A 22,894-nucleotide genomic window follows, 5' to 3' on the forward strand; every position below is an offset into this window, starting at 1 on the left:
TTTTTCCATGTATTATCTTATCAATCGTCACTGCAAACCTATGAGGTTGGAGGCATTATTATCCCATTTTACAGATGAGGAAATAAAGCACTGCTTTATGGGTTCAGTTGTTAGGGTTCCTGTCAGATAAATCACATAAAGCTTTTAGAATGGAACCTGGCATGTGGTGAGCACTCAGGGTCTGTTAGCTTTTGTTTTTATTATTATACTAAAGGTCATATTATGCAGCAGGTGGGAGCCAGACCTCAGATTCTCAGAGGTCAAACCACCATTTACACTAACTGTGTGATCTCACGGAAATTGTTAACCTCAGTTTCCATATCTGTAAAATAGAGATAATAATAGTAAAGACATTAGAACCGTGCCTGATGCATAGTAAGCACTTTGTAAGTATTATTACTTCTGATGTCTGTTTCTTATTCTTTCCTAGTTTAAACACATGCTTAAAATAAACTATATATACTCATAAGATTAATATTAATTAACATTAATACCATCCAAGCTTGGGTGGCCAGACCCCATGAGCAAGGTGGTGAAGGCCTGACCACCTTTGTTTCCTTATGGAGTCTCTAGAATTCAGCAGCCTTGGCCCTAGATTTTTACTTGGTTAATCATTCAACAAACATTTGTTGAGTACCTACTATGTACCAACAGAGGAAAGCCATGGAAGTATAAACCACCCCTCTTGAGTTGGAGGTGCTTATAGTCTTTTTTTTTTTTTTGTGAGGAAGACCGGCTCTGAGCTAACATCTATTGCCAAGCCTCCTCTTTTTTTTTTTCCCCCAAAGTGCCAGTAGATAGCTGTATGCCATAGCTGCACATCCTTCTAGTTGCTGTATGTGGGACGCGGCCTCAGCGTGGCCAGAGAAGCAGTGCGTCAGTGCGCGCCCGGGATCCGAACCTGGCCCGCCAGTAGCGGAGCGCGCACACTTAACCGCTAAGCCACAGGGCCGGCCAACTTATAGTCTTTTCAAGGAGACAGACACAGACATAATTGCAATAAAGTGTGCGTAGGGGAGACTCCACCCAGAGGCCCAGAGAAGGAGACGACATCTGAGCTGGGTGTTGAAGGATGACAGACAGGAGAGGGTGGAAATGCATTCCAGGCAGAGGCGACCTTGGGCAGCCTGGAGGGGTCTCCCTTGGTGAGGAAGCAGGGAGGGTTCTGCACGGCTGGAGGAGGGTGTTCTGTTCTGGAAGGTGTGGCAGGAGAAGGGCCAGGAGAAGCAGGCACCTGTGAGATTGAGAAGGGCCTTGCATACCATTCTAAGGAATTTGCATATCACCCTACAGGCAATGGGAAGCTTTGGAAAGCTTCTGAGGAGGGGAGCAATAGATCTGACTTTTTCAAGGAAAAGTCTACAGGTGGTGTGGAGGGTAGATTCAGTAGGAGGGCTTGAGTGGGGAGAGCAGTACCGAGTCCATCGCAGTAATACCCACAAGAGATCATGAGTGCCAGAACCAAGAGAGTGCCATAGGGACGAAACGGGAGGAGGCATTGGAAACAGGTAACTAGGAGGTGGAATCAACAGGGCTTGGTGACAGTGTTTTTGGAATGAGAGAGATTGGAGATAAAGACTGCACTCCAAACCACAGCTCCACAGTCTGCACGGAGGGCGATGCTGCTGCTGTCTGAGACAAGCAGTTCAGGAGCAGAAACAGACTTGAGATGAGGATGGGAAAGTCTGGTGAGGTAAATTGTGGGTGCATTGAGGCTTCTGCAGGGTGTGTAAGTAGAGCTGTCCCACAGGCGATGGAAATATGGGACAAGAGTTCCCCAGAGAAGCCTGGTCTAAGGCGTGGATTTGGAAGGGTAAATGGTAGCTGAAACCATGGAGACATCCTGGCCTGGGGAAGACCAGAGAGGCCCCACCCATGCTGTCCCAGCCCCACAGAGTGCTGACCCATTCCTGGAGGACACCTTATAAAAGATTCCAGGGCCATGGAATAGGGAGATGGGGTCTTTGATAACTATCAAGAACCTAAGGGTTGTTTTTCTTTTTTTTTTTTTGTGAGGAGATCAGCCCTGTGCTAACATCTGCCAATCTTCCTCTTTTTTTTTGCTGAGGAAGACTGCCTCTGGGCTAACATCCGTGCCCATCTTCCTCCACTTTACATGGGACGCCGCTACAGCATGGCTCGCCAAACAGTGTGTCAGTGCGCGCCTGGGATCTGAACCTGCAAACCCCGGGCTGCCGCAGCGGAGCACGCGTGAGCACGCGTACTTAACGGCTTGCGCCACCAGGCCGGCCCCTAAGGGTTGTTTTTCTTAACTTGATGTTTTAGGTTCCTGAATTCCCTAGCTTATTGGAAACAATGAATTTTGTTTATGAATCCCTTCCCTAAGGGGCTGGAGGCTTCCTGGAGAAGTGGAATGGAAAAAAGAGTGACTGGTGGCAACCAAAAACCTTAATTAAATAGAATAAGTGTGCACATCAATAAAAAAGTCAGAAATTGCCCTAGACTATCTGATATTCAGACACAGCCCCTGATTCGCAATGTTAGTGTTTACCATAATAAAGAACTGGTTGCTGCTTCAATATTTTTAAAAAACAAAGACAAGAAAAGGTGAATGCAAATCATGTCTTAGCACAATAAGTCTGTACAAACTAATTAAGATGCTTTGTTGATTTCATAAGGAATTACAGCCTCCCCAGTGTAGTGGCATTTGCTATCTTGTTATAATCAGAAGCTTCAATTGATGGTTATATGAGTTTTTGATAAATTATAATGAGAAAACTAATTAGGTTTGCTTAATCGATGCACTTTAATTGACAGACATCAGTTTTCAAAACGTGAAGTCTCTGAGGATTGAAAAACAAACAAAACCAAATAAAACAATATCCTGGGTGGTGAAGAGTTTGGGAACCCACAGTGAGCGCTCTGCTCTTAGTCACTGTCCTTGTTAGTGAGCTGGGTGCCACCCAGCAGTGCCACAGGCATGTCCTGAGATGACCAAAAGGTCCTGCCTGCTCACATTTCCCAACACTTCTGTGAAAGAGATGAGTGGAGAATTGTAAATCCTGCCCAGCTCACTCCAAGTCATCCTTGGAGATACTCTAAGAAGCCCCCCAGGGTGGGCGAAGTGTCCTTCTTCTGGGTTCTGATTTGCCACATGATTTTGTCATTGTCTGGGTTTGTGTTTTGTTCTGTTCTGATGTGTTCTGGTTTGGGTTGAGTCTGCTCTTTAGAGGCAAACATTACCTTACTCCCTCTCTACCCCCAACACAGTGCCTGGCCTATTTCCAGAGCTCCAAAAAAACAAGGAGGAGAGCAGAGACAATCTGCTTTACAACAAGACTTGCCTTTGAAGACAGAGGAGAAAGGACCTGTATCTCCTACCACAAGAGCTCCAGCTCCGGGCTCAGGAAATGGTGAGGAGGAGGGCCACCTCATGGTCTGGGTCTGCTAGTTAAAGGAACCTCTTCCTCTAGACCATCCCTCAGCAAACCTTTCCAAACACTTACCATAAGCAGGGCTCTAGGATGACACAATGAACACCAGATATCGTTCTTGCTGACTTGGAGCCTCCATCTCACTGGGGAGACAGAAATCTAACAATCCATGAGAGCGTATACTGAGGGCCCTATGAATGCCCCCTCAATGCGAGATGCACGAAGTGGAAAAGAACTGGAGGTGGATATCTTTCTTCTCCTCATTATCCATGTGGACTCTGTGAGGCAATCCATCTAAATAACCATTTATCCTCAGAGTTAAGACTAGTGGGGCTTGGAGGAAATTTTTATTAGGGCAAGGATGGACAAAAGCATTTGCATTGGATGCTGGCTCTTCCCTTTCTTTCTTTCCAGTAAATGGCAAGAGTAAGATTCTACTCCAAATGCTCACAAGGTGTCTCTCCCCCTTGGGAATTAAGATCTCAGTTGTCTATGGCTTTACCAGAGCTGGATGTAATTGCCTTCCATGTCTCCACTTTAAATGACTCGCACAGTTTTCTTGGGACTCTGTTTTGTGTGTGTCCTGGTAGCTGTGAGCGTATATTAGCTGACTTCTTGAGTCATTTACCTACTCACCTACCACGCACCTCTGCTTTAAAACATAACAAGCGGCAGTCTTAAGATATTTATTTCACTCAGCACGAACAAATAGAAATCTAGGCTTAAAAAGCGTTTGGGGGAAAGCTACCTTTAAAATCTTTCAACTGTCAGACGGTAATAGACAGGAAATGTATTATATGTAATTTAATCACCACCCTCTGTTTTCCATCCTATATTTCTCTTCCCAGATAACCAGCCTCTCCTCACACCCCCTTATCTTTGCCGAAAGCCTCACCTCTAGAAGCAATTTGGTTGCAACAATCTGGGGAGAAAAAAATAAAAACATGTAATGAGGTCAAAGGGCTGCGGCACCTCCCAGTGCCTCTTAAGTGCTTCCAAATGTCAACTTCTAGGACCATGGGAGGGGGCTGCATCCCAGCTCAAAGATGTGGTTTCAGATTGAGATTCTCCAGCCTAGTCCACAAGGGGAGTGTGTGATTCCAACAAGCCAGGAGGAGACCTCTGGACTTGACAAATCCCGTCAAATTAATCCTCGACATGAAAAGGGCTTACAACCTACTGGTCTGATCATTTTTTTAGCATTATCTTTAGCACCTGGTCGGTCTCAGGTATACAGAGCTGCTTAGAAACCCGCAGAGGCTCCTGCTGGAGTGTAAGGGTGGGGGAGGGAGCGAGGAGGAGTGGGTTTCAATGCAGAGATACCCAGTTCAATGACTCACTGCATCATACTCCTCAAGTGAAATCCACTTCATCAGATCAAATGCTAAGGTGGATTGCTAGCTCTTCCGGTGGCTAGGATGAATTCTGACCCCCTGCAAGGATTTTTAAGCCCACACCACAGCGCTTAAGAATTATATCAGTTTGTGTCCAGGCTGAGCTGACAGTTCTGCAGTGTGTGTGTTTGTGGGGCAGAGAGCAAGCAAGATTCCGCGGCTGTTATCCAGCCCACAGCCTATTCCTTAATATTCCACACATGGCTCTACTTTTGATATCACTAAGCACTGGTGGCTGGGAGTAATAGGACATGATGAATGGAAAAATTAAGCGGGATCAGAAGTCTAGGCTCTAGTTCTTAATCTGTCTGAGCCTCTGTCTCCATGTAAAGAAGCAGGAAGAAGAAATAGGTCACCTAGCCTTAAGGTTCAGGGTAAACACAAAGGGACGTCAGGTACACCACACCAGTCTCCACAACGGGCTTAGGAGAAACACGATTTTTCTGCCCCTACAAATGTAAGCATTGCTGGAATTTTTTCAAGGGATGGTAGACTTTGAAAATCTTCCAGGATGAAATCACCTCTAGCCTTCTCTGTAGAATAAAGCTGTGACTTGTTCATGGCGAGGGTGGACGCCAATCTATTTCCTGAAAGAACTTGCTAGCTTTGCCTGCCAGTCCTTCACCCTTCATAGCAGTCGAATATTTCTAGAGTCTATGGATTGCGCCTCAATTAATAACACAAAATATGGTCTCTCTAAGCCATTGAACTGATGCCTTCCAACTTATCCGAAGGCTGGGTGAGAAGGGGCTCCCTGGGAAGGGCTATTTCAGAATTCTTCAGTCCATCACTCTTCTTGGCACTTTAGATTCTTTCTTTGGTACAGCCAGACAGCAGAAAAGTAAATACTCAGATATTTATTATTTAGGTTCCGAAGAAAACACAGAGTTGCATTTTCACCAGGGAAGCCCCAAGAGCCAGGGCAGGAAGCAGTTGAGCGTTTGGTTTGGATCTGTGTGGGTTGCGGAGCTTGGCCCTCTCTACCTGCTGGCTCTGCTCTAAGAAACCTCACATCAGAAAACCGTTTTACCCCTAACAGCTCAGAAAGCCCTTTCTCTGGAGTTTGCTCTCAGAACTGACTTTATCTCTCCCGGCCTAGCCCTAGTTTTTTGAGATGGGAACCTCAGAATCCAATTTGAAACTCAATGTAACAATTCAACGGCCTCTCTCGCCTGCCTGCTTGTACTGTATTCCTTCTCAGACCTGCTCACTTAACCCTGCCCTTCTCCCTCCTCCTGATTTTAGCATATGTGCTTCAGTTGTGAGCTGTCTCAAACCCTTTCTGGAAATTAGAAAGTCATAACAAGCAAACAAAGTGTTTCAACTAATCTGTTTCAGAGACTGATTATCCAAATTATAAATTGGCCAGACCCTTTGTTTCAAGTCTTCTCTCCTTCTAAGTACCCTCCATTACTTAAGTTCTCAACACACCGACCAAGGAATGGTGTTACTAAGTAAACTAGTAACTCTGAATGGCTCACAACACTCAGCATAGACCCAGGCAAATCAAAAGGTACTAGACAAATGTTGGTTGAATGAAAACCAGATCAGCGACGGGAAGACATTGAAACTTTGACCGCTTTGAAATTCTCTCCGCATTCAGTTATGGGAGCTCCCAGTCTCTTGATCTCATAACTGATTTTAGTTTTGCTCTCCTTTATGTGCTCCCTGTACTTTGGATACTGTTATGGAACAATCAGTCTCTTTATGCCTGTTTCACTCTTCTGGGGGAAGGCTGAGAATATGGTACAGCAGGAGCTGGCAAACTTTTTTTGTAAAGAGCCATACAGTAAATATTTTAGATTTTGCTGTCCAAATGGTCTCTGTTGCAAGTACTGTCAATCTTCATTATTCTTGGATTCCGTTTTTATGAATTCACCTACTCACTTAAATTTGTAACCCCCAAATCAATACTTGTGGTGTCCGTGTAGTCATCCATGCACATGTGCAGAGCAGCGAAAAAATGTGAGTTGCCTGACGCCTTGTTCCCAGCTGTGAGGTTGAGCAAGGAGACATTCTGCCTTCTTGTTTCTGCTCTCATACTGTACCCAAGTATCTTTTTTGAGAACTATTTAGTATTATGGTTTTTGCCTTTTGAGTGATTTTGCTGTTTAAAATGACACTGAAGCATAGTGCTGAAGTGCTGTCTAGTTTTCCAATGAGCAAGAAGGCTGTGATGTGCCTTAAAAGAGGAAAATTTGTGTGTTAGACAAGTTTTGTCCAAGCATGAGTTACTGTGCAATCAGCCATGAGTTCAATGTTAATGAATAAGCAATATATATTAAAATAAAGTTTCTTTAAACTGAAACACACAAAAAATAAGGTTATGAACTGATATGTGACAGAGGCTTGCATGAACCTAACGCTGTATTTCTCTTAGGAGCAATGGTTCAGGATTTGCTAATTCAGTATTCCTCATGACTTTATAGAACATAATTACCACAAATAATAATAATAAAGTGTACGCAACTCTGCATTTGCAATATGAAAGCAGCCATAGACAATATGCAAACACTGAGCATGGCTGTGTGCCAATAAAACCTTATTTATGGATATAGAAACTTGAATTTCATAAATTTTTACATCATAATTTTTTCCCCCCCAACCATTAAAACATATGAAAACCAGTCTTAACTGGCTGGCCTTACGTGGGCTGCATTTGGCTCATGGACAATAGTTTGCAAACTCTTGCTGTGTCGCCCTGTTTTCAATAATCCCACTGCTTTGGAGCCAGATCACGGTAGATTAGAGATACCCACAAGCTCATTCCCGTGGAAGTCTCTGCCATCCCAGGACCATCCCTCTGATGGGGCTAAGAACATTCATGAAGTCTGGGTCTTTGGAATAGAAGGAGACAGTACCGAAGTTGGAGCTCACATAGACGGGTTTGTAAACCAGTGGTATCATTTCCTAGCTGTTACTTGAGGTACCTTTTTGGAGCCTTACACAGTATATAAGACAGAGAGAATCACTGTATCTCCTAGCTGTAGGCCTGGTTAAACTGCACAGTAAGAAGGGGCTCTGCAGATGAGCTTCCTGTACCACCCTTACCACTCCCATCCCAGACCAGTTACGCAACTTGACCTCTATGGGTTCTTGGGGTTCCTTGGCCACCATCCAAGCCTCACAACGGGAGAAAGCAGAGGCCACCAAATCTCGTTCCTTTCTACCGTCCTCACCGTTTTCAGGGGGCAGGGAGACCATGCAACACAACAAATAAATGAGGAGTAAGATATTTCCCTAAACCTTATAGCCCCCATTTCTGTCCCCCCACAACATACTGTTTAGAGCACAAGGGAGGTGCCCCCAGATTGCCGCACCCTTGGTTAGGCTCAAGTCAGTCAGATAATTTTCAGGCACTGGCAGAAAGCTGCTGATGAGAAACCTCTCAAATGTCACTGCTTACAAAAGAGGGAAAAAAATAGAAAACTCTGTTTATTTTCCTGACCTAAAAGATAACATCGCTTTGCCCTTTCCTCTTGTTTAAGGTCAGATCCGGAGCATTCCTTGAAAACGGCTCCAGGAGTTTCTCAGATATATATAGATGTAGATACAGATGTAGATATAAAGATGTATAGATTAGCAATTTATGTTTTTCATTAAAAATGTATTACTTTCAGTAATAATGATTAATATTATAAGAAACAATGTTAATTTCATCTGTAAAATTGAATTGATTCGGATCTCAGCCTGACGTTTAAAGTGATTAATAAGCTCTATCGGAGTGTTGTTATGGTTATTACATCTAAATGAACATTGATTTTAAAATAATATTTTAGTGGATTTTATAAGCAATGGGTGACAAAATTCAGTCAGCATTTTTATCCCAAGGAACTCAGGGCCCTTTACAGACACGGTCTCATTAATTTGTGCAGACTAGAAAAGCAACATTGGTGAAACCACAGCCTCAGACCTTAGAGGTGGAAGAAGGACCCTCAGAGAGCCTCCCTAAGTCCTCAGTCTAAGAATGAGGAAGCCCAGGCTCCAAGAGCGGCGGTGACCGCGCACGTCTTGGATGGAGAAAGGACACGGAAGCCTGCATCTGGACGTGCGTCGGTCTGCGCGCGGCGCTTCCCTTTGGCGCGGGGAGGGGCAGGAGGAGGGAGAAGGGGGAGGGAGAGGGAAATGGAGCGGGGGGAGGAGGAGGAGTGGGGAGTGGACGGACCCGCCCTACCTAGGTCGCCAGGAGGCCGAGCCAGGGGTGGGGGCGCGTCCCGGGCCGTGAGGGGCGGGGCGAGCGCGCAGTCACGTAGCCGAGAGCTGGGCCAGCTCGCTCTGCGCCACCTAAGGACCGCGCGGACTCCTGAAGGTCAGCGCTTTAAGATATAGGTATGCTACTGGGAAGAAAAGAGCCTCCTTTCCTGACTTTAGGCGCATCTTTCTAGATATTGACAGAAAATGGAAATCTGGCACATTTGTACATGTTATACTTTTGAAAACAAAGTGTCACAAAAGGAGAGGTAGCAGGGGTCTCAGAGCAGGAGTTTCTCTTGCTTTGCAGATAAGGAAGCGAATTTGGCCAAAATCCAGGGAGTGGGGATGCCTCCTCGCCCCCCGTCCCCCCTTCTCTCCTCCCCCCCCCCGCACCTCCCCTCCTTTAACCCCACCCCGCCCGGTTCTGTGCTCTTACCTCACACAGTCGTGCTGTGCGTTGGACTGTTGTTATCTGGTGGTTTAGGGCTTTAAACAATGCATTGTGTTCATTGCAGCGTTATTCACAATAGCCAAGACTTGGAAGCAACCTAAGTGCCCATCAAGGGATGAATGGATAAAGATGTGGTATATATACACAATGGAATACTACTCAGCCATAAGAAACGATGAAATCCAGCCATTTGTGACAACATGGGTGGACATTGAGGGTATTATGCAAAGCGAAATAAGTCAGAGGGAAAAGGTCAAATACCGTATGATTTCCTTCATTAAGTAATAGATAACAACAACAATAAACAAACACATAGAGACAGATTGGATTGGTGGTTACCAGAGGGGGGAGGGAGGAGGGTGAAAGGGATAATTTGGCACATGTGTGTGGTGATGGGTTGTAATTAGTATTTGGGTGGTGAACATGATGTAATGTATGCAGAAATAGAAGTATAATGATGTACACCTGAAATTTATACAATGTTATAAACCAATGTTACTGCAATAAACAAAAAACAAACAAAAAAAACAATGCATTGAGATCACCAGAGTCAGGAGAGCTGACCCCGCCTGTGCCACTAAATGAGGGCGTGTCCTTGGCGAGTTGCTTTATCTCTTGGGAAACAGGGATTGCCACAGGAGCTAATCCCAGGTGTGCCACGAGGAAGCGGAGTTGCTCTCTCTGTGGAGGGCAGCGCTGCTGTATCGCTGCCCTTTGCTGGGCCTTGATCAAGTTTGAGTCCTACCCAGAGTCCAAGGTTGGTTTCTATCCCCCACTGCTGAAGCTGATCCAGAAAACCTGCACGTTTTTACAAGTGGCCTCCAGGTGAAAAGAAATGATTGATTCTGCGTGGACTTGGTGGTTCTGTAAGGCCACTGCTTCCATTGCCAACAGAGATGGTTTTCAAAATTCTGGCCGTGGAATACAGCCTTCAGAAGAAGGGCTAATCAGAACACAATGTATGAAATAGCTAATGCTGGTCTGCTCTGTTTGAAACAGGGATGTGGGAGGGTGGAGATTAGAACACACTTTGCCATCCTGCCTCCCCTCCATCATCAAGTGGCCTGGCAGAGGTGAAGCCCTTGGGCTCTTAAGGGGACAGTTCGAAAACCACTGTCCTACAGATTACAGTTAAGGCTCTTTAGTATGCTCTCCTCAAGACCTTTTACAGTCTGGCCTCAGCCATTCCCGCCTCCACCGGCGTCACACAGTTCAGGCACATCAGGACATGATGTCCCTGTCACTCGTCCACTTTTCCTGCTCCTGGATTCTCTGCTCAAATGTACCTCCTCTGTCATTCCCTCCTCGGTGCTTTTGCTAACACGTTGTGCACACCTCAAGCGTAGCACCTGTCACTGTCATTGGAGGTCACTTTCCCCCGCTGGATCATGAGTCCCTTGAAAACAGGAAGTGTGTCTTTTTCTTGCAACATTTGACTGATATTTAAAGAACACTTGAGTGCTAGGTTCTGGGGACAAAGTTGAGAGAAGATGCACTACGCCCATGGAGCTGACATCCTAGAGAAAGGGAGACAGACAATAGGCAAGATAAACAAGGAAAAGATGTGGCCTATCGAGTGATCAATGCCAGGGAGAATGAGAGAGCAGAGAGGGGGTAGAGAGTGTGAGTTGGGTGGAGATGGGAGCATTCCATCTGGAAGATGGTCAGGGAAGGCCACACAGAAGATGACATGGGCATCAGCCTGACGGTGGCAGAGGAGGGAAGAGTGTGGACCTTAGTGGGGAAACTGTTCAAGCACAGAGAAGGAAGAAGACAAAGACACTTGAGGTGGGAACAGGAAAGAGGCCACTGTGGCTAAAGAAAGAGAAGAAAACAGAAAGTGGGAGGAGAGAAGGAGGCGAGATAGAGGGTGTTAGAAGGCTTGGGGGCTCGTGGGCCACTCTAAGGACTCTGGGTATTACCCAAGTGAGAGGGTCACACAATGTTTTGAAGCTCCCACAGTTTCAACAAAGCTAATTCCACAAAGGACACAAGTGGCTGCCACCGTGACCATTCTAGTTGCCAGTTCTCAGGCCTTGCTGGATTTCTTGGTTGGCTTTGCTGCCATTGGCCACTCCCTCTTTTGTGAAACTCTTCCTTTAACTTTTGTAATTGCACTTTCTCCTTTTCTTTCCTACCCCGGTGGCCACACCTTCTTGGGCTTCTGTAATTTTCTTCCTCTGCTCACCCTTTGAGGGGTTTCTCCCAGCCAAGGCTTTCCCCTTAGCCCGCTGTTCTTCTTAACACACACATCCTCCTTGTGTGGCCTCATCCAAATGGCCACCTCATACGTGCACAAGATTGGTTCACGTGGCGAGGAAGAAGGGGAGAAGGGCAGTGTGAACCACGGCTGCGCATTGTCTGGGCGCTGCTTTCGTCTCCTTCTCCAGCTCCTGCTGTTCCCCCACATGTAACCTTCTCTGAGGTCACTTAAATATCTCCCACTTTCAGAAATTTTCAGCTATGCTTTCACACATGTTTAAGATGTAGTGTATTACATTAAGTATTGCTGAGAAACAAGGCGCCCCAAAACTTTTTAGTGGCTTACAAAAACAGCTATCATGTTATGTCTCTTGGTTCTGGCTTGGGGTCCCTCATGAGACCACAGTTAAGATGTTGGCCAGGGCTACAGTCACCCACTGGGTCATCCACTTCTAAGGTGGCTTGTTCACATGGTTGGTGAGTTAGCACTGGCTCTTGGTGGGAGGCCTCAGTTCCTCTTCACATGGGCCTCTTCACAGGGCTGCTTGAATATCCTCATGCCTGGCAACTGGCTGCCTCCCAAGCAAGCAATCCAAGAGAGCAAGAAGGAAGCTGCAATGCTTCATAATCTAGCCTTGGAGTTCACACACCATTATCTCCACCATTCTCTCTTGGTCATTCAGAACAGCCCTGATCCAATGTGAGAGGAGGCTATGCAAGGGTCTGAATACCAGGAGGTGAGCATTATTGGGGACCATCTTGGAAGTGGGCTACCCCATATAGTTATCCACTTTCCCAGTCTAACTGACTCTGACTTGTCCCCCAAAACTCAGCTCACTGACACAGCCGCTTCCACTGAGAAGCGTCCCCTGATTGGTGAATTTCCTCTTCTGCTCCCATCAGCCCTTGGACATGTCTCCATTCCATCATGTACTAAGCTGCACTGAAATTGATTTACTTGCTTCTCTCTTCCTTAGTCTTTAAGTTCCTTGAGGGATGAGAGAATATCTAATAAGACAATTTTATATCACAGGGTCTAGAACAATGGTACGTAGCAGAGTCTTAGTACAATGTATATAAGGAATAAGTGAATGGGTAAATAACATTTCCTTTCACCAACCAGAAATATTTAGTATAGCACTTAATTTATATCACACCCCACTTCAGTATCAACCCCACTTCAATTCTCTGCTGATTGGTTTTTATATTTCAGCTTTCTTATTGCATTTCCCACCCCACCTCACCCCTGATAAAGCCCCACTCTTCTTTGACCCAGCAATTTCATTCTAGGAATTTTTTCTATGGAAATAATTGCACATTTGGCAAAGATGTGGCTACAGTGATGTTCATTGCAGTTTGTTTATGATGTTTAAAGCTTTGTAGAAAACCTAAATTTCCAAAAATAGTGATTTGATTAAATAAGTTATATGGTAATAAAATACTCTTGTGTAGCCACTAAAATAATAATACTACAAAAAAAGTTCATTGATATGAAAAGATGTGCACTTGATATTATTAAATGAAATAAAACATTTTAATTTTTAATTTTAGTTTTTAATTATGGTAAAATACATGTAATATAAAATTTATCATCTTAACCATTTTTTAAGTGTACAGTTCAGTAGCGTTAAATGCATTTACATTGTTGTGCAACTAATCTCCAGAACTCTTCATCTTGAAAAACTAAAACTCTATACTATTAAGCAAATTCATCCCTCCCCTTGTTCCTTCCTCCTGTCAGCCCCTGGCAACAACCATTCTGCTGTCTCTATGAATTTGACTACTCCACGTGCCTCATATAAATGGAATCATACAGTATTTGTATTTTTGTGACTGCTTATTTCACTTAGCATAATACCGTCAAGGTTCATCCATGTTGTATCATGTATTAGAATTTTATTCCTTTTTAAGGCTAAATAATATTCCATTGTGTGTATCTATCACATTTTGTTTATCCATTTATCCATCAGTGAATACTTGGGTTGCTTCTACCTTTTGGCTATTGTGAATAATGCTGCTATGAAGATAGGCATACAAATATCTCCTCAAGACCCTGCTTTCAATTCTTTTAGGTGTATAGCCAGAATTAGAATTGCTGGATCATATAGTAGTTCTGTTTTTAATTTTTTGAGGAATTGCCAAACTGTTTTCTGTAGAGGCTGCACCATTTTACATTCCCGTCAGCAGTGCACAAGGATTCCAGTTTCTCCACAGCCTTACCAACACTTGTTAGTTTCTGTTTTTTGATAGTAGCCATCCTAATGGGTGTGAAGTGGTATCTCATTGTGGTTTTGATTTGCATTTCCCTATTGATTAGTGATGTTGAGCATCTTTTTGAGTGCTTATTGGCCATTTGTATGTCTTCTTTGAAGAAATGTCTATTCAAGCCCTTTGCCCATTTTTTAATTGGGCTTTTTATTTTGGTTGTTGTTGTTGAGTTGTAGGAGTTCTTTATATATTCTAGATATTAACCCCTTATCAGATATATGATTTGCAGATATTTTATCCTGTTCTGTGGTTGGCTTTCCATTCTGTTGATTGAGTATAAACACTTTTTAAAGAGAAATATTTATACAAACATACATGCCTTCAGGAAAAAACTGGAAGAACACTAGAAAGTTAAGAGTGTGGATTATGTGTGATTTTAATTCTCTTCTTTATCTTATATTTATTGTTAAAAATTTCTGGCAGAATTATATTGCTTTCACAGAAAAATTTTAAATAAATAACATTTTCATTCTAATAAAGCATAGGTCATAGGTTTATCCTCTGGAGGTCTGATCAAGAAGTTCTGAAATCAGAGTATTCACATTGTCAGCATCCTCCCAATGGGGTGCTGAGTCAAGGAGTGCCAAGTTATTTTACTTTTCTGAGTTTCATTTTCCTCTTCTTTGAAGTGCAAGACTTTTCCAGTACTGGCACTCTTTATTCTGAAGCATTTACGTACTGTGTATAGAATTGATTGTCCTCAGGAAACTTTTCACAGAACGCTGTCTGCTCTCAAAAGGCACTTGTTCCTGTTTCCATCAGAGCAGTCATCCCACAATATGGTATCTAGTTCCCTGTCTAGATTGGGATGTCCTCAAAATCAAGGACTTACTCATCTTTGCAACACCCACAAGCACAGTGGATGGAATGCTTGTTGAATAATGTTGCCAAATCCAAAAGGCACGTTTCTGTTACTCAACTTCTCAGGAGCATTTGACTCAGGAGAATCAACTGACCACTTCTTCCTGTTGAAACCATGTCTTATTTTTGCTTTTGTGACACTGCACTATCTTGTTTTTTTCTTCTATGCCTCTGGCTATTCCTTTTCAATCTCCTTTGCAAAGTCCTCTCTGTTCTTTAGCTAACCTCTAGTATTGGAGTTCTTTAGTCCATTCTCCTCATTCTCTCTCCTTCCATGACCTCATCTATTTCCAAGGCTTTAATTCCCACATGTATACCAATCATTTCCAACATCTCTTTAGAGCTCCAGCTGCCTTGTGCTATGTATTTTCTGTTTGTCTTTCTAGATCCACTCCCTACTCCTCTTGACTCTCCCCTCTGCCCTGGTACTTTGACCTTTGTGGGCTACATCAGTAGGCTCTCTGACTTCCAGCTGGGTTTGACCAATAGAAGCTTCCAGCAAAAGATTGAAAAGCAGGAGGAGAGTGAGGTCAATAAATTTATTACCCCAGCTCCCTCTTTGTGGTTCACTTCAGGTTGGCTGTGTCCCTCTGCTGAAGGCCACAGGTCCTATCAGAAGGCCATCTCCATCCAACTCCACCTCTCTCTCTGTCTCTTACCTAGACACTGCCCCTTTCCCTTGCTCCTTCAGGCCTAGGCATGGTAATGCCTCCCCACTGTTACTAGCTTCAGGGTGCTACACCATCTCTCTTTGCTTTTCCTAAACTCTGCCCGCACCTTTGTAGATAGTCCTTTTATTAAACTCTTCTCACATAACCTGGTGTCCTGCCAGGACCCTGACTCATACATACCTACTTCACATCTCCCCTCAGAATTCTTGCAGTCATCACAAACACGACATGTCCAAAACATAACTTTTGATTTTCCTGCATACCTCTCCTTCTCCCCTCTTTCTGCTGTCTCTGTGAATATTAGCACCACCAGGCCAAGTGCACAAGGCAGATGCCTGGGAGTCCTACATGATTTCTCCATCGCCCTCACCCCCACTCTCCTTCATCTTTTCTATCACTAAGTCTGTAAATTCAGCTTCACATAGCTGACTTATTATTATTATTTAGATGTCAGCTTAAATGTTATATTCTTAAAAAATCTTTCTCTATGCAACCAAGTAAGGGCCATCCATCCCTTTATTCTCTCTCCAAATACCAGTTTATTTGCTTCTTAGGAAACAATATCACTTCCTAATATCACTTAGGAAGAGAATATTTATTTGACTTGAGAGTTATTTCTCTTTGGTAGAGAAGGATGAGTCTGAGCTATGAAAGATAATGAATATAACTCTTAAGGTTCCCCACCTTGGAAGTCAGTTTTTCCTGGGCTTGATCCAACATGGCAGAATTAATCTTGGAAGTTCTAGATCTGTATCCATGCAAACCTTGTCAAGGTACAGTACCCCTCAAAACCTCATGGAAAACAAGCCATTGGTTTTATGCATCTATTGCATGTTGGTAGAAATAAATTACATGACACCTAGGGTTTCATAAGAGCTCCATTCTATTTGCTGGAAATCCAAGGGTTTGTCTTTGACTATACATTTGTTTCAAATAAACTCCACATATAAAAACAACTTTAAAAAGATATAATCTAGATGCTTAAAATGCCAGATTCATGGTTTAATTATTTGGCTCAGCCAGTTCAGGAAAAAAAACAAAAACCTAAATGAAAGAAAACATTTCTAAAACAAATTGCTTTCCTTGTGTTGAAAGTCCTCATATACAGGGAGTCAGACAGAAAACAGAAAAAGATCTGTGTGTTGTCAGAAGTGACCTAAAATATTTGCCTTTTTTCTCTCTGTGGGACATTGCCTGAAAGAAATACCCATCATGTTTGATGTATGAATTCAGAGCTGAGGAATTGCCATGGTGTTTAGGGTCTCCTGTGTGTTGGTTTTCTCTGCTTGAAGCCTTGGGATTGAACCAAGCAAAGGGAATCAGTACCTTGTATGCTGCCTCTCGGTAGGGATTCAGGAAAATATAGAGATGGAGAAAGGATAAAATGAGAGAATAACTAGTGCATTCCCTGAACATTTATTGAGTGTTATGGGCAAGATACTGCTCTAGGGTCTGGGTATTCAAAGGTAAATAAGATGGGGTTCCTTTCATCCAGGAGATTATCATCTGGATCTGAAATTGCCTTGAAAAACATAAAGCATTATAGAAATGCCAGTTTCGGGCCGGCCCCGTGGCTTAGCGGTTAAGTGCTCGCGCTCCGCTGCTGGCGGCCCGGGTTCGGATCCCGGGCAAGCACCGACGCACCGCTTCTCCGGCCATGCTGGGGCCGCGTCCCATATACAGCAACTGGAATGGATGTGCAACTGCGACATGCAACTGTCTACTGGGGCTTTGGGGGAAAAATAAATAAATAAAATCTTTAAAAAAAAAAAAAAAAGAAATGCCAGTTTCCTATGATATTGTTTTATTGCATATGCAGTGAAGGGAAACAGCCATATGCAGAGAACAAATATGGTGGGTTGAACTGTGTCCCCTAAATTCATATGTTGAAGTCCTAACCCCAGTACTTCAGAATGTGACTGTATTTGGAAATAGGATCTTTACAGAGGTAGTCAAGTTACAATGCAGTCATTAGGGTGGGCCCATAATCCAATATGAGTGTCCTTATGTCCTTATAAAAAGAGGAAATTTGGAGACAGACATCCATAAAGGGAAGATCATGTGAATGTGAAGACGGCCATCTGTAAGCCAAGGCGAGAGACATGGAACTGATCCTTCCCTCACAGCCTTCAGAAGGACCAACTCTGCCAACATCTTGATTTCCGACTTCTAGCTTCTAGAACTGTGAAACTATAAATTTCTGTTGTTTAAGCCACCCAGTTTGTGGTAGTTTGTCCAATCAAACTAATACAACAAACTAGGGTGAAAAGAATTCAATAGCAAATTGGGGCACCAACTTGAAGAAAAGGTCTGAGTGTGGTTTGACTCTCATTCCTCCTCAATGACCCTCTTCTGATAATCTTCCAAAGACACTGGACATTATTTCCTTCCTGGATTAGTTTTAAAAAAACAACAAAAAACAAAGAGTAAAGGGTGGCACTAGAGCCTATTTTTCTGGAAGCCTCTCTCTGAGCTCCTAGCAATTTCAGAGGCATTTCCTTCATTCCTGGGTTCTAAATTCCTAAGCAGCCCATTCACTGTTAGAACAGGAGCCCTTCTCCTTTGGAAATGTGGTGATTTGGACACCATAAGCTACTTGAGGCCTGCCTCTCTGTGATTAGGCTAGAGAGAATCAGAACAACAGGAAGATGGCTCATGGGTTGCAGAACTTTATAGTATTTATTCCATTGTTGCCAACACTGGTGGTAACCACAGTGGGGAAGGCGTTATCATCTGATTTAAAACTCTTCAGCTCATCTGCGGAGACCAGAGGCCACAGGTTCTTCATAGTCTCAAGACATAAATTTTTGTTCTTGGACTACTAGAATTAGAGGAATGAAATCTAATCCTTACATTGTTCAGCTAAAGAATATGTTTTTTCTGGGAGTATGTATCAAATCAAATCAATTTTTTGAGCACTTAGTGTGTATGATGGTTTTACGTGTCAACTTGGCTAGATGATTGTACCCAGTTGTTTGGTCAAGCATCACTCTAGATGTTGCTATAAAAATTTTTTTAGATGTGATTAAATTTTAATTAGTAGACTTTGAGTGAAGTAGATTACCCTCCATAATGTGGGTGGGCCTCATCCAGTAAGTTGAAGGCCTTAAGAGAAAAGATGGAGGTCCCTCAAAGAGGAAGGAATTCTGCCTCCAGACTGCCTTCTGACTCAAGACTGCAACATCAGTTCTAGTTGGGATTTCCAGACTGTTGGCCTGCCCTACAGATTTTGAACTTGCTGGCTCCTATAATTGTATGTGCAGATTCCTCAAAATCAATCAATCTCTCTCTTTGTCTTCATACATCTTATTGGTTCTGTTTCTCTGGGGAACCCTGACAAATACCCTATGGAATGGGCACAGTGGGGAATGGACAGGTGATTAACACCTGACTTTCAGGTACCTTGACTCTGGTTTGGTGGCTTCTTTCCAGACTACATACCAGAGCAGTTGTTCTGTTCACAGCCATGTCATTCCTAACATTGTTGGGGAATAAATCCTTTTCCTTACAGATTCAGCTTTTGGAGTGACAATTTTAAAGTGCTATGAGCCAAAAACAAAGTTAAATCCATCAAAATACCTTTGAATGTACTGCTCTTTCCACTGTGCTACTCTGTTCCTCTTATATAGGAAATATCCTCACCCAACCTAGGCAGTTTATTGCTGAAGCTATGTATCTGTTGTCCTCACAGTGTGAATGTCATGTGTTTATCAAGTCCACTTGATTCCTCCCACACACCCAAACTCTATATTCTGGGAATTAAGCTGAGGACAGTTTCCTCTTCCTTAAACCGCCAGAATGTGCGTGCTTGCTGTAGTAAACAATGTAAATGCAAACTGGTGTTCTCAGGGAAGCTATCTGAATGCTTCATTCTTTGGCTAGGCAGAGCCAAAGAAAAATACACGAAATGTGAAATCTCAGCTTTTTTCTGTCTGACATTATCAATGCTTTCTACGTTCCATGGAGGCCCTGGGTGGAAGGTTACAAAACAGGATAAATTTTCATCTAAAAATAAATGAGCTGATATTACATACTGGAAATTATATATTGGTTAGGATTTCAGCTCATTTTATTTCCTTTTCTGTGGGCTTAATTATACTGAAAAAATTAAATGGAAAAGTTAAAGGAAAATATTTGAACAATTAATATTTGGGCCACAAACACAACTTTGATTGTATTCACTTAATACTGGTTTTAAGCAACATGTTTTTGATCATATCTTTCTGATTGCAGTCTTCTCTTCTTCTCCCATGCCTACCACTAACTACTGGTTCATTCAGGGGTGATAGAGCCAGTGGTTTAACAGATTCTCAAAGGAAAAAGAGACACTCAAACCAAGGTATTGAGCAGACTCAACACGACAGAAAGCAGGCTCCATTTTGAGAAGCTAAGAAACATTTGCAGAAATCAGAGAGCTGGAGGTAAGGATTGAAGCTGGATATAAAGCTAAGAATCTGGGATGAATACAGGTACAGTGACCATCTAGAATGCACCGTGGTTTTCCTAGCTTCACGTTACAGTGTGTGAATTTACTATACAGTATAAGGCTTTCGAAGAATGGACAAAGGAAAACTGGGCAGCTCTTTCTCAGCTTTCCTTATCATCTCTATGATTTCCTGCTAGCTTCCCCACCCTTGGCTACCACCCACCCCCATACTAATCTGGTCAATAGGCAGAGAAGTCTAATTACTCATGCATTACTTAGAGTGCATGCTGGTGGTACAGAACTGAGTTAGGTAGCTGTGAAACCCTACTGCTCCCTCGTGACTCTGACTTGCCTTTTCCTTATTAAAATGTGTTGTTCTCCTGCAGTGTTCCTCAGGGCCCCAGGTGAAGGCTTGCTTTGATTCATGTGATTTTTAAAAGTGAAAAATGTCCCTGCAATGGAAATTCAGGACCAACTTATTAACGTTTATATGGGGGTCTATTTTCAGAAGACAAAATGTAGCCAAGACACATGTCAGAGTTCAAAAAGGAAGATGGCACAACAATGACGAAGATGCACATAGTCGGGACCAAAGGAACATAAGATGAAGCCCTCGATGTATCTAATTCTTAAGATGCTTGTGATAAGATCCTGGAGAGTTGCTAAAAGTGGCATATAAATTTGGCTTTAAACATTTTAGAGCCAACCCAAAAGGGGACCATATAATAAATTACGTGATTGGGGAAAGGGTGGTTCAAGAAGTACTGTTGCTCTTGGAATAGAGATTAGAGAAAAACCCACCCTCCCACTACCCTTATCACTACCACCCCCACCCCCCCAGCTGCCTCTGGGAACATCATAAAGAAGACTGTGTAGTAGAGGGAACCACATTTTCTAACATTCTTACAGTAAAAGCATCAGCAATCTGCGTGGGCTGGGACTACAAGGATATAATAATAAACAATAGTCTCTGCCCCCAGAATTTTACGATTTAATAGGAAAGGGGAGTATTTTATGATTTAATGGGTAGAGGGGATTGAATGGATTGCCGTGAATAACCATTTCTAGAGCAGGGAGATTTTTCACATTTAAAGTCGAATATACATGATCTGTATAAAGTGCAGTGTTCTGTAGAGTGACCTGTGGCCTCTCCAGTATGTCCTTGCTGAAAAACATCAAGTGGCTAAAAGAGAAATGATCCGGGAAAGAGATAAAATGTACCTTTGTTGGGGTTACAATAATTCATACTTACGGGAAAAGCGTGAAATCCATGAAACAAAATCGTGGCTCTTCAGTGAAGCACATAGGAAGGAGCATTAACTCAAAGGAAACAGATCAGGGGGTGGAGAAGTGAAAGGCTGAACTCGAGGTGAGGAAGACCATTCCCAGGACTAAGAAGAACATCTCATGAGAAGAAAACACCGGAAACTTGCCCAGGAGACGCAGCCCCCCTTGCAGAGGACACATTCCTTCAGCATGAACAACAGCAGCATCTTGCTAGGGTAAAGGGGAGAGGAAAACAAGGCAAGAATTCATTCTAGAGGAACTTTCTCTAGTGAGTGGCATATTTCTTCCACATTAAAGTGCTTTTCCCAATGGGTCCTCCAAGCCATTCTTTCTAGTTATGTGTGATTTCTTTGTTTTTTTATTTTTACTTGTTTGTTTTTGCTCTAGATACCTGTTTTAGGTGAATACTGGTAGAGGAGAAAAATGTTAGTGTATTCTAGAAGTGGTTCTGTAATACTTCAAAGCAGAAGCGACAGCCAGCTTCTGGATGTCATTGTAAGTTGGGTATTGCTGCAGGCTAATGGAAAGGTCAGATTACAAATAACCTCAGTTCCATCCTTGCTCCCTTCTCCCACCAGCCTCTAGACAGAAGAAGCAACAACTAGTAACATCAGCACTCCACATTGGCCCTCATGGGACAGAGTGCCTTCTTGTCTCAGCCCCAGCTGCTCTTAAGTCATTTCCCCCAGCCCCAGTGCTTTGCTATTCCTCCTGGAAGACTAGTGAGGTACCACCCTCCATGAAAGGGTAAGGTAGCACTCCTTTCTTTTCTTTTTGCTGAGGAAGATTTGCCCTGGGCTAACATCTGTTGCCAATCTTCCTCTTTTTGCTTGAGGAAGACTCACCCTGAGCTAACATCTGTGCCCATCTTCCTCTATTTTGTGTGTGGGTCGCTGCCACAGCATGGCTGCCAATGAGTTGTGTAGGTCCACAACCCAACCCAGGCTGCTGAAGCAGAGTGCACCAAACTTAACCACTAGGCCACGGGCCTGGCCCCAGGTAGCACTGTTTTCAAATACAAAGAACCATGCCTTCTCCTTTCTTCCCTTCCTGGCTTTCCAGAGGTATTCCAATTCTACCTGAGCCAGATTCTCACTGGAAACCTCACCCAGCCCCTCTTCTCCCCATGAATTACCATTATTCACATTGGCTGCACAAACTTGACACCTCTCGTTTTGGGGTCACCTCACTCCTGGCTCACTTCATCACTCCTGCTCACGTCAGTCTATTTTTTATGGTTATCACAGGACTTAAAACTGAAATTATCTTGTACCTTAATTTATTTACAAGTTGATTGTCTATTCTACCCCTTCTAGAATATAAGGGCCATGAGGGCAAGGACTTTGCTTGTCTTGTGGACTCTTGTATTTTCACTGCTTAGAACAGTGTTTGGCACATAATAGGTACACAATTTTTTTTTTTAATTGTTGAAATTAGAGGATATAGTCAGTTGTAAATCAAAGAACTTGGGGAACTGGGACATTCTATTGAGTGCTGCCATAGGAGAACTTAGAGCAACCGGAGGTCCTGAGGGGCTGGAGAGGTGAAGAAAGAGGAGCATTAAGGTGTGGACAGGGGCCTAGGGCACAGGTTCTCAAAGTGTGGTCTGAGGAGCCCTTGGGGAGGTGGGGGCATGTCCCCAAGACCCTTTCAGGGAGTCTGTAAGGTTAAAACTGTTTTCAAATAATATTAAGATGTTGACTTTTTCACTGTGGTGTCATTTCCACAGGTGGTGCAAAAGCAAT

The 22,894-nt window shown here is 43.3% G+C and overlaps 1 long non-coding RNA gene across 2 annotated transcripts; it reads left to right on the top strand.

Annotated features, from left to right (window-relative positions):
• Nucleotides 1–1,420: 1,420 nt before the first annotated feature.
• Nucleotides 1,421–21,841, top strand: LOC147913339 (uncharacterized). Of its 2 annotated transcripts, XR_015548875.1 has the most exons (4): nt 1,421–1,508; nt 3,232–3,374; nt 19,717–19,857; nt 20,249–21,841. It is a non-coding gene; the product is annotated as an uncharacterized LOC147913339 (long non-coding RNA). The 2 variants fall into 2 exon arrangements; XR_015548876.1 differs by lacking the exons at nt 19,717–19,857; nt 20,249–21,841 and adding an exon at nt 8,665–8,876.
• The last annotated feature ends 1,053 nt before the right edge of the window (nt 21,842–22,894 follow it).

The sequence above is a fragment of the Ceratotherium simum genome, chromosome 28 (assembly GCF_057802395.1).
Source record: "Ceratotherium simum simum isolate JZ-2026a chromosome 28, ASM5780239v1, whole genome shotgun sequence".
In the NCBI taxonomy this organism is placed as follows: domain Eukaryota; kingdom Metazoa; phylum Chordata; class Mammalia; order Perissodactyla; family Rhinocerotidae; genus Ceratotherium; species Ceratotherium simum.